The sequence below is a fragment of the Dreissena polymorpha genome, chromosome 1 (assembly GCF_020536995.1).
Source record: "Dreissena polymorpha isolate Duluth1 chromosome 1, UMN_Dpol_1.0, whole genome shotgun sequence".
Lineage (NCBI taxonomy): Eukaryota > Metazoa > Mollusca > Bivalvia > Myida > Dreissenidae > Dreissena > Dreissena polymorpha.
The window spans coordinates 156931295-156944912 of record NC_068355.1 but is presented as its reverse complement, the minus strand read 5'-3'; the positions used below and the strand labels follow the sequence as shown (position 1 = coordinate 156944912).

Below are 13618 nucleotides of genomic sequence, written 5' to 3'. Positions count from 1 at the left end.
GAACAATAAAAAGTTAGCTAAATACGTAGTCTAAGGGAAGTAAACAATACCAATTGTAGAATGCCGTGGTAATCTCCCATCTTAAAAAAAATATAACATTTTCACAGCAGCTCTCCCAAATATTAAGAGGTTATAACCCTTTAATCATTATGAAACTAACATTTTTAGCAAAGGAACCTTCGACGAATGTATTTCAGAGATTTAATTTGACTGAACCACATGCCACTAAGCAAAAAATATGATACAGCCATTAACTACGAACTTTATTTTATCAACACACGCATTATTTCCTGTGATCTTTGACACTAATATGTTACTAACAACCACACAGTCAACACAAATAAGAAAGAATTAAAAGAAACACGCATAAAACACTCCGTTTCTATTAAAGTAAGTTAAACATTCGAACAATAACAGTCCATGAAGCCTAGTTTAATGCCCAGATTCCGAAAACACGCATTATAAATTCCATTTAATACATAAACTGTAATAACACATACTAGCAAAGTTCAAAGCGTATGTTCATTAAGCACAGCAATACATCTTGCCCTACCTGTCGAAAGAGTTTCCTCAATAAATCTTTTTTTTAAAACACGTACACATGCGCTACATCAAAATTGAAGAAGAATAATTCAGCGTTTAACTCTAGTAAACGTGCACAATGTTGTAAGGAAACAATCGACACGTTCACAACGTTCATTAAGCGTAGATTTCAACGTCATTTTTTTGTGACAGCCATAGCTAAAACTATCCATTTTGCCTAGGGCACATATTTTATACAAGATCATAATTGTTATTTATGCAGTGTATAACGCTTGCCACAAGTCACACATTTTGTACACAAACAAGTGTCCCCATACAGTACACAGTAACAGCTCACGAGCAAAGGGAGGTAACGATAGTTTGGAAATATTATTATAGTTCGCTCTCTTTAATAATTTGCGACTGAACGAACAGTCGTAGTCTACGGAACAACATCGATTTTTTTTCCAAGTTGAAATGCATTCGTCAACACATATTTTGTTTATTTTTTAGTTATACAAAATTGTAAATGATTGTGCAAAGGAATTGTGTGCTGATGTTATTCATCATTATAAATGATGAAAACAAATGTACTTTTGCAAGTAAAACACTATGGGTCATATCCTGTCATTTTAGGAACATTGCTGGCGGTCATTGGCTTGTTACCAGGGATGCTCGACATTAACCGCGCATCCACTCACATTCGTGTATATTGGTATATATTCACTCATCAATTTCCCCTGGGACTGACCACAGTGACAACGTTTTCACAAGACTCGGGTGTTAACTATGTATTGTGTCACAAATAATTTGCACCGATGGGGTATACCAAGTCGTAAAACTCCATAACGACACAAGTCCGGAACTTATATAATCCGAATGATTTGTCCGTTTTTCACTAACGAACGAAAGCAATTAATAGGATGGATAAAACAAGTCAACTCAACTATTACTGAATCAATAGTGTACTATAAAAATAGGTCAATACGTGGTAATTTAAACAAGCAAATGATAGTTTCAGTGGCCCATGTCATTGTTCAAGTTCACTTTTTTTATAACGTTGAAAATATTTTGTTAATTTGTATTTTTCGGCATCGCTAATTGCTGCTAGTTGGTTTTTAACGATGTTGTACAGTTGTAATTGTCCGAATCTATAGAGTCCGTTATCATATATTAAATAGATTCGATGGATATCTCTTAAAAAATAGTGTTTTTTTGTAACGACAATAAATTGTTAGCCGAATGGACTTAATTTCTTAGTAATATAATTCAATCACATCTGAGCATAGTATAAGCCAAGGGGGAGTCACAATATAAGCTTTGCGTGTATAATCTTGAACAACACTTATTTGAAATAAGCATGATTTAGCAGAATATTTTACAAAGATTACTTTTATATAACGCCATTTGATTATTTTTTATAATGTGTCTACACGCCGATTACTTTTATATACCGCCATTTAATAATTTTTTATAATGTGTCTACACGCAAATAATATTAATTAAAATCAAGATCTATGTGCCATAGAATTGGCAAATAAGAAATTCCTCTAGAAAACACAAGCTTTTGTATAACAGCACTTTTCAATTCAGTCTAATTCGTAAAATCAAGGTGTCTGTACTGAAACTGGATTATGGCACTTTTAAAAGCAGAATGTTAAAATTTGACACATACCACATATGTTGATATATTTACTTATATCTTACTGCTGCGAATACATTCGTATGCAAATATTATATAATTTTGTTCTTCATATTAACATACACCATTAATATGTCATTTTGATTTAAAAATAACACAGAATAAACACACATTGTATACTGATCATAGTTTTTACCAAACAAAAACTAATACATCTTTCATCCCACGCTCGTATGAGTTTATCTGAGCCTTGTTCTGAGAAAACTGCAGTCCGCATAGGCTAATCAGGGACGACACTTTCCGCCTAAACTTGATTTTCGGTAAGGAGGGACTTCCTTGAAACTAAAAATACCATAAAAGCGGAAAGTGTTGTCTCTGATTAGCCTGTGCGGACTGCACAGGCTAATCTGGAGGACATTTTACGCTCATGCATTATGCCCAGTTTTCTCAGAACGCGACTCATCTATTCCAATTGCAAACACGATCTGACTGTATTCCGATTCATATGAACATCCCATTTAAAGTGTTTTTGTTTTGTTTTTTTCCTTTTTTTGTTGTTGCTGTTATATTTAATGTGTGCTCACGCCACTTTTTTTAGCTAAGTAAATGATTTGTAAATATGTGTAAAATTGTGTTGCTATTACAATCGACATTGTACTGTTTTTATTATGTGTTGTTGACGATGTGCATTGTACAAGTCAACATCAACTGCCTGTCTGTTAAAGACATTCAGTAAGAAAAGTAAAACATGCTATAAAACACACATACAAACCCTTACATGCCAGGCTGGCTTGCTTCTTCCTTACCGGACATTTAATGACACCCTATCCGTTCTCGCAGTAAACACTTAATTATAACATTAAATATGATAGCGTTTATAACACGAGTGGAGCATACTGCACATATGTTTGAATTATCATACACTGTAACCTCTTTAGCATAAATATGTTCAAGATATGAATTTCTTTTCCAGTTTTGTATGTCCATTGTGCATATAGGAAAAATAATTTACGGTAGTACAATTGGAGTTGTTTTCTCATTAATAAATTAATTCTTGTCGCGCCAACAAAAACACGCCTGGAATAAATAGAAAGCCTACGTAGTTATTAAAAGCCAAGAGTTGCAAAACCAGGATAATTTGTATTAAATCTAGACGGGCACCAGCTGCATCATTGCAAATTACTTTCAATTACGAGGCCTATTTCAACACTTATAAACATCTATCTGGAAGCTCGGTAAAACCATATGAAATACTCGTCTGCACTTTTTATAAGTTATGTATAGATGATGGCATAAATGTTCGTTTTACATATCGTCATACTCGAACGAGGTTGTAAACGCATTTATGGCAGTAACACGATGATGATGTTGCTGTAGTTGTTGTTGTTGTCATTAAGATGATGATGTTGCTGTAGTTGTCATTATGATGATGATGAAGATGATGATGATGAAGAAGATGATGATGATGATGATGATGATGATGATGGTGATGATGATGATGATGATGATGATGATGATGATGATGATGATGATGATGATGATGATGATGATGATGATGATGATGATGATGAAGATGATGACGATGTCAGGTCCTATGTATGTTCAAAAATTCGATGCTCGGGTAATATTGGCTACAAGACAGTTTATTTAAGTGTTCCTTGTATTGCCGCCATATAACTATTGCTTGACACGCAACCGTATAAGAGAAGTCAATCAACCGATTGTAGCGTTTTATGCCATTTAAATCATCGTTTCGTATTGTATGATCTGATACTGCCTGGCATAAAAAGACTTTGAGCGATTTTTGGTTACTATATACTACAGAAAAACTAGGTTCAAGATGTCAATATTTTTTCGCCTAAAAGTGGCAAAACGACTCGTTTAACGTCATCACGAAAGATGCTTATTCACGATCTCAAAAGGTGAATTGGATCCTCATTCATGCAGAAAAGAAAATGAAACAAACGCTGTTATACTTCAAAGATAACAACTCGTTCAACAAAATGTATAAAAGGCACTATATAAAGAAATAACGCATCGTTCATATTGTAAACATGGATTCTCAAATATTAATCCGTCAACAAATATGACATAGATAAAAGTTGCTTTGAGTTCAAATGTTAGAGTATGTAAACATGAAGGTCCTTCTCACTAGAGACATTTCTACGTGCGCAAATTGTTAGTTGTAAAGATAAACGATCGTGTTTGATACAAAGGGATTGTTTCGACAGTTTTTGTTGATTAGATATTGATTAACAATTTATCGAAGCCAAGCAATCATAAAACTAGTTGATAATTGAGGCTGACGCTTTAACATACGTTTGAACGCTCATTTCGATACATAATCTCGTCGCACGTATCTGTTCAGAAAGTCCGTTATATTTTCCGTCACTTACGTGCTGAGATATATAACAAGTGATAGATAAACTTACACAACAATTGACATTTTTTTTACAGTATCTGTTCTGTAAAGAGTATTCCGGATATCTGATTTTCTTTCTTTTAAATATATATTAAAGGGGCCTTTTCACAGATTTTGGCATGTTTTGAAGTTTGTAATTAAATGCTCTTTGTATTGATCAATGTTAGCATTGGATATAAAAAGCTCCAGTAAAAAATCAAGAATAAAAGAAAAGAAAAGAAAAAAAGGTAACCCTCAGCAGGGCTTGAACCACTGACCCCTGGAGTCCTTAAAAGTAAGTCTAACACTTAGACCACTCGGCCATACTTCCGGATACAATGCCAGATGTATTTTATACTTTTTATAAGCAATCCATGTAGTTTCACAAAATATAACGACAACAACAGAACTCTCCAAATTATGAATTCGTTTCGCGTTAAAACGATTTATAATTTTCGGGTTTTTAAATCGTCAAAAGATTCATATAATGGCTCTTTTAGAGCATGGTAAATGTTAAGTTTTACTGTTTCCTCACAAAGAACATAACTAAAACGAAAATTTGCGAATCTGAGACAACTTTTTTGCAATTTCGTCAATTTACCCAAACGTGAAAAGGCCCCTTTAATTATATGTGCAGAGTGCATTTCATTTTGATTTTTATAAGTTATCGTTGTAAGTTAGTTAGTCAATGTAAAGCAAGTAACATGAAGCAGAAACGTTCATAAACTGTTTATAAGAAAATAAACTATGGAAACGAGGCCAATACGTCTGTATAAATGTAAACGAAAATATCATATTTTACTTTAGTTTAAAATCTGATGTTACACAATATAATCTGAACATAAATACATTCATGTATTACCACCTAAACGTGTTATAAAGAATAAATGAAGAAACAATTTAAATATAATATGAAAGTAGTAAAGTAAACTATCGATATATTAAAAAACAGTAAAAAGATACGCAATTAAATTCGTCTGAATTACTTATATTGCGGAAACACATTTTATTGCAAATAAAATCAAGATATGTTACGTGGTATACCCTGCATACTCGCACACATTTTACAAAAAAATACATAATTAATTAAAACAGTTAAGATGTAGTTCGTGTATAAATAAGACTAATTTACCCATATTTGGTATGCCTGTATGAAACTTCATTTTAGTTTCAAACCCTTCATGTGTATGTTTTGTCTCAATGTACAATAACATCACAATAATTATATCGTGGTAAACAACACTTTGCCTCCAAACATTGACAACGCAATAATTCACATGGAAATCGTATTGGGCACATTATTCGGACAGACAGACAGACAGACAGACAGACAGTTTATTCAGACTTATACATAAGTACATCGTCTTAATACACAAATATACACATTATTTTCTGTCACATGAATAGGTATAACAACATAACATTACATAACATAAATGGTCATTTAAGAATTCAAATATAAATAAACACAATCAAATTGCATGAATACGTAAATTCTATCAAAGCGGTAATGAAATTTATTAAACAGCATTATTAAGAATTGCATTTCTTATAGCAAAAGCTTCTTTCATATATTTACATACATTTGAAATGACTGGTTTGTCACATGAGGCTAATAACTTGTGGAATTTATATACAGATGGGTTAATATAAAATATGCGACTAATATATTTTTTCCTTAAATCAGTGTAACAGCGGCATATACATATAAAATGGTATTCGTCTTCTAAATCCAAGACATTACAACATAAACAATAACGTTCATTACGTGGTATGTTATTTCGGGCGTATCTGCCAGTTTGTATACTCAACGGATGTGCAGAGACTCTCAATCTTAGGACATGAAAACATCATAAAGCCGCGTTAGTCGTCGGTCAAACGTTCAATCCTAGAATAAAACGCCAACTAGTAAGACACAACTCTAGTTGCAACAATCCAACTCCCAGCTATTGACCCTCCGGGTCCAACACCCAGCTATTGACCCTCCAGGTCCTATGATCTGTACGTATGTACTCATAAAAGCTCAGAACATTCAAGAAGAACTTGACACAACTTTACATAAATTGGAAATGTATCACAATGGCCTTGTGAGCAAACAGGGCTATAAAAGGAAAACATATGAGTCGCGTTCTGAGAACACTGGGCATAATGCTTGTGCGTTAAGTGTCGTCCCATATTAGCCTGTGCAGTTCGCACAGGCTAATCAGGGACGACACTTTCCGCCTTAACAAGATTTTCGGTAAGAAGGGACTTCCTTTTGAAACGAAACATACCAAAAAGCGTTAAGTGTCGTCCCTGATTAGCCTGTGCGGACTGCCACTGCAGTGCTATTCAAACCGGCAATACTAAAAGGCCCGTTGTGTAAATAAAGTGGGATAAACTAGTATACATGTACAATTAGACTGTCATTAATGACTTTCCCAACCAAGCGCGCGTCTGGCGAGTTTACCTACGACGAGTAAAATTTCTAACCATGTGATAAATAACTGCTGTATTGAGCTTTATTCATTTGGAAATTAAACAAAAATCATTTTCAGCTTCAGATTCTGAAAATATAAAACGTAGCCCTAATTTAGCTGGCACGTTTAAAAGCTAGATAAATTCGCAAGTTTTCCTTTCGACTACATAAACTCTATCAAAGATTTACATTAAACAGATACCAGCAGGCATCTATAAATAAGTGACTGTCCTCCATAAAAATGAAATAGTATGCAGCATTGATTTTTGTGGGGAATACAAATGTATTTTTAATATTTTGAATTATTGGTTTACTTTTGAAAGGTTGTAATCCAAGACGATTAAGCGGTGAATACAAGTTTTCTGTTCAAATAGCGTGTGTTAGGATAAAGTAACTTATATCGACATATACATTTTGTATTATACACATATAACTAATACTGAACAAAAGCAACATGTATGGAAAATACAGCTTAAATTATTGGCCAAGCGCTAACGTTTAATTAATCTATTAAATTGTCTCAAAAACGTAGTACATATTGATATTACTCTGAATTAGCTTTTCAATACCTGGTCATTAATACTTGAACTCTCGATTTTAAACGTAATCCAAAACCATTTGATCTTCAATTAATATCTCAAAATATGTCAATCATATAAATACTATCTTCATTTTTGGCCATGAATTTTAATATCGGTTGTTTACTGATACAGCGTTGTACCCCAACACACACACGTATTTAAGTTCATTCAAACAATATGCATGCACCGTATATGAGTTAGGCTTATCATGAGTATTTAAATCTGTAAAACTATTTTCTACTGTACATTAACAATTGTTATGATACTATAATATAATTACCAGCACCACTTATAAAGTTATATGCGACCATACAGAGCTAGAAAATAAACATTTATTTAAAGAAATACTCACACTCAAGTAGTGATGATTTTTTGACACAATTTAACCATGCCTGTTGAACGCCAATGCCAGATGTTTGTATGCTATGTCTCCTCAACAAAAACACACAAACACACACGTTTATGCTTACGAAGGAATAACATAAATGAAATATAAATACATTACTGCTACAGCTTTACTTCGCGGCAGATCAGCAGCAAAATGACGTAAATGGTCAATAATGCGTAATCCGTGTATCCAGAAACTGTAAGTTAACAAACAATTGGCCAATGTTTTTAATTATTAGTCAAGGAACTATTTCATTTAATCACAATAACAACACATTTTTATGTCCATTTTTTACTGTGAAGTGAAGTGAAAACTACACACACAAACACTATTCTGCCCCATCACTGTCCTTTGAACCATGTTGACATTTAACAGTCCACTGTTTGTTTGAACCTGAATCCATTTAAACCATCATCCATTTGTCATCCGCATTAAGTTATAGAGAATACGCTATACACCTAATTGTCAACGAAACCATGATTGTGAACACGTCTTCGAATGAAATTGCAGTGCAGGGATCTGTTCAGCTGTATACATTGCTATGTGGACATGTAACGTTATTGTATACCGGAAAGCTGTTGACAATAAATACGCAAATGAGATAAAATCTCCATTCAACATTTGTGCGTTTTTTTGGAGCAAAGTAAAGCAATGAGTATCCAATTTTATCTGCGTGTTATTAACACGACCCGCGCATAACATTAGTGCGATATCGTATCGGTATTATATCTCCCCATTAAGTTCAAAGTGAAATTAGGTATTTACTCATGTCAAGATTATACAAGCAATACTTCACTTAACATTTAATAAAGAAGTCGTATTCTGTTCGCCATTATCGCTTCTTTATTCGGATTAAAAAAGTAAACAACTAGCATAGGATGTTTTATTCCTGAAGATTCAATAATTCAGTGTCACGTCGAACTGTTAATATTCTGAATTAATGTGTTATGCCGCTTCGTTTACCGATGTATTCCTCCATATTTATATAAAGTATTATTAGATGGTAACGTATCAATGACAACAAAATGGCGAACGCATTTCAAATTGTCTAAAACTGAGCTTTATGTAACTAACAACCTGACATTGAATAAACAAGATTTCGTCCAAGCTGTGTTTAATGCATTAGTTAGAAAAGGATTTTGTAGTATCCGTGTACTTTCCCCAAACATATTTTTTTAATTCATTTTCGCAAAAGCGTTTGAAACGAACTAATCTGTTTGAATATGGTGCCTGCTTTTTTAAAGGGGTTTAAATGAATGTGCGTAAAGTATCGTCCCAGATTAACTTGTGCAGTCCGCACTGGCTAATCCGGGACGACACTTTCCGCTTTTGTGGTATATATCGTTTACAGAAAGTCTCTTCTTAACAAAAATCAAGTAAAGGCGGAAAGTGTCGTCCCTGATTAGCCTATGCGGTCTGCACAGGCTTATCTGGGACGACTTTTAACGAACATTCTTAAAAAACCATTTTCACACAGCGTGGCTCAATAATGGTTTAAAAAGCAACATTATGAATTACAATGAGTACTTGTTTACACGTATCTTAAACATGTAAAAAAAATGATAGGCGTCGTTTTGTTACACGGTGGCAAAATCTCTGTTAAATATGCGATATATAAATGAAGCAATCAAATTTATTTTTTTTATCAAAATAAAAGAACTACACCCGTTGAACACAATGTGTTTAACACAATAACAGATTGTGAAAACGTTAAGAAAGCCCTCACATTTATATTGAACAATTTTACATTTGTTAATATATTGAATTATCTTTACTACAGCTGCTTAAACCAATGTAAAATGACTTGCTTATGTACTACTGTCGGATGGTCGATACACAACTACCACATAATTGGTTCTATCCTTAAGTAATATACATTATGCTATTCTTATTTTAATATAATATAGTAAATCATATATTTTAAACACCAGCTTCCATGAGGAAGATACAATATTCAAATCATAAAAATAATTTATATTACAGTTCTTTCGACAGTCCCTCAGTAGCAAAGAACTCTCATTATTCGCGAAAACAAAAACTTGACACGACTTTAAGTCATTAGAAATCGCTAAACAAAGCATTTTTATTCAATTTAATGAACGCCTGTCTAACGTGGAATTACATTGTGGAATGGAAATAAGAACCAAAACTTGCTTTCGTGGATGCATAATTTAATTTATTGTATGCCATACCCTGTTGCCCATGTAATATTACCATTACAAATATTTTTATCTTACACATCTGTAATATACTTTTAAAGCGTCAACATTGGCTTAGTTTTCGTTCGATTATCCAATCGCATTTTGTTATTTTGATGAATAGACGTTGTAACGTCAAATGACGTCACGAATTGTAAACAATATTAGGGATTTATCATTATGTTTGCGTAAATATTTATTTGATTTGCTCATTTAAAAGCATGTGATAAAAAAGATCTGACACTCGTTGTCATTTCACACAATATTTTTATTAAACTCGTCCAGAACATTCTCGCTTACTAACAAAATTCCTGAACTAGTTTAATAAAATAGGGTATGATATAACAACTCGTGCCGGATCCTATATATCAATTAGTCAGCATTTAAAGATTTTGATAAGAGGTTCTCAATAATTTTCTTTAAAAATAAGTGTAATATACGTATCTGTTTGATTTATAGCTAATATGATAGTAAACGCAGTACAAGCAGGTTTAAATACATTTTTAAAAAAATGCATATACCATCAGTGTTAAGTTATCAATCGTTACCATGTTAAGTATTATAAAGATACCACCTGGTTGTTTAAAAACATAAATACAGTTTTAATTAAGTTTTTTTTAAAGAATGTACCACAGTATTTTACAGTAATTTGAAAATAAACAAATACATAATATTCAAAGAGCTCTGTTTGCTTTAGAGATATAAAGGTCTGAGAGTCAGGTATTACACTTTTATACGATGCCATATATTGATTGATATCAATCGCCTTCAAAACTCTAATGCCATCCTCGTTAGAGCACTTATTGGAAACCTACTTTATGTATACATATCTAAATTGAAAACATATGTATGTTTAAATTTGGTGCGGTAGGCAAACTATGAAATTACACTTTGATATATTTAGCTGAAACAGTCTCGAAACGTTTTCTAACAGCCTTTGGCAACAATAATACATTTAACACTACTCGTTTTATTAATCTTTATTATTCGAAACAGAAAAAAATGGAAATAAAAAGAAAACCTACGGTATTTGCCATAGCAATATGTTTTAAATCATCCATCACCTTTCACAATCACCTGTGAAATTAACTACACCGACTCCAACTATTGTGATGTTTTCCCGTTGTGTGAGAGTCCTCCAAGCAAGATGAAGCACTCCTTCATATTCTCTTGATACCGATATATTGTAAGAAAACCGTATATAAACCAATACTTAATACAGTAATATTCTTGCAGGCACTTCAAGCAATATAAGCGTACGAATCAAGTTTAATCCAAATGTATTCCCTAACTGAATAAAGGTTTAAAACTATATAGCTTTGCAAAGGTAAAGAGGTAGTGTGTTTGTTTAGTAAGATTGCTTATAGCGATTCATATAGCTTCAACATATTGTTGTGGAAAAAAAGTTCTTGATACAGATTAAACTAAACGAATCATGTCTGTTCGTAGTATTCCTGTATGATTACAATCAAACATTTGTACATGAAATCCGAATTCATCAAAATACACATTGACAATTTGTCCTCTGAAGCTGCAATTACAGCAGAATGGTCATTAGTCAATCCGACGGGATTCCTAGTAGCAACTTCTCATGAATGGCGACATGAAAGGGAAATACGAAATCCAATATATCATAGTGCGCAATTTGTGAAAGCGCTCAGTCTAAAGTCTATTGTGTCAAGCACCTTTTGTTGTAAGCTTGTTTTGGGGTAGAATGCATATCTCAAATTGTTTTTAAGTTGTCCCATGCGGTCGAAGACAAGTGGTGTTAAGCAGTGTTTGCTGTGTGCTTGTGTTTGGGTTGAATGCACATCTCATTGTGTTTTTAAAGTGTTCCATTGGTCGAAAAAACGATGGCTGGAAACATAATATTTTCTGAAAATGAATTGTAGTTACTTATTAAGTGTATTTTAACATCAACAAAAACAGTTGATATTGTTATAACTACCAATCTTGCATCAAATTTAGATTGTAAGTTTATAGGAAAGTGATATACTGTCTTCTTAAAAAAAGAGTATTTATGCGTTGTTTGAATTTGAATTTTTACAATAACAATTTTGTATCCCGACCCTATTGTTAACAAGTTGTGTCGTGTTGACCCTTAAATGTACCTAGATTCTCAATACAATTCTATAAGAAAAAGATGCTTGTATTTAAGTTATCGTACATTCTATAATAAAACCATTTAATCAATCTTCTAGCAACAGTATTGTCTTATAAGAAATGTCAAAATGTGGTATATATAGGTAAAAAACGAAACTGTGTATTCCAAATTAAAATGCATATGTGAAATTATATTTTTTATATTTCTATCCATGCCTCACTGTAAATGATTAAACACATACATTGGGTACTTACGTTACTCCCAATTATGCATGATTTTAACAAGTGTACTGTTTGCAAGTCAAACGCTATGTATTATTCCTTTCATTTATGGGGCGGTTTGCTGACGGTCATCGACTCGTTAATTGGGACATTCGACATTATTCGCGCACTGAATTCTATTTGAATGTATTCATTCATTAATTTTACACAGGGACGGGGAAAAAATGTACAGTTGAAATGAAAACGTTTCGATTAAAATTACATTTACACTTATTATTACGTAACATATGTTTTTCACCAATGGGAACGCCAAACTCGTAAAACTTCTGAACGACTTAAGCTCGGAACTTATATAATTATGATAATTAAATCGTTTTTACTTACAATGGAAAATCTAAAAATACTATAACTGAATTGTTACAGTAGTATGAAAAAATAATTTCATGTTGATATTAACCACTACATTATAAATCACTATCAGGGAACTATTTCTTGGTAATATAATTCAACCACACCTGAGCATAGATTACAAGAAGGAGCAGTAACAATGTAAGCTTTGCGCTTGTAATCGAACACCACTATCCTCAACAACATTGACTAGTATTTGAAATTAGCCTCATTTCGGAGTATTTAACAAAAAATTTTACACAAAGTTATTACATTGATTTTGTGTGTGTCTACAAGCAAACAATCTGAATTAAAATAAGATATATGTGACAAATAATTCGCAAATAAGAAATTCCTTTACACAACAAAAAACGTTTGTATGTACTTTTAGCCGAATATAATGGATTTTCTAAATTATCAAATGCAAAGAAATCATTGGTCTCTAACTATAACGTAGTCCGATTATATGTTTTAAACACGGAGTGATAGACATTGACACACACCATATATATGGAGATATCTACATCTATCTATCTTCTTTGACCAAAAAATACTGCTATTATCCAGACCCGTATTATTTAAACTATTCCATTTTTAAACACGATCTGTCTGTTTCTTGATACAAACTGCACACCACATTTCCAGTGTTAATTGTTTTAAATACGAAAAACAACACATGCTTTTGAAGACACACACACAAACTCTCGCTCGCCCTC

At 32.7% G+C, this 13618-nt stretch overlaps 1 protein-coding gene across 2 annotated transcripts in view; it reads right to left on the bottom strand.

Moving 5' to 3' along the window:
- Positions 1 to 13618, bottom strand: part of LOC127857618 (cGMP-dependent protein kinase, isozyme 1-like) — a 92296-nt gene that overhangs the window by 73660 nt on the left and 5018 nt on the right. The window contains exon 1 of one of the 2 annotated variants that reach the window (XM_052394118.1): positions 7957 to 8662. The exons of the other annotated variant lie outside the window; for it this stretch is intronic. The gene's annotated coding sequence lies outside the window, so the exon portion shown is untranslated. Of the gene's footprint in view, positions 1 to 7956; positions 8663 to 13618 lie in introns of those variants that run through there. 2 annotated transcript variants of the gene reach the window in all.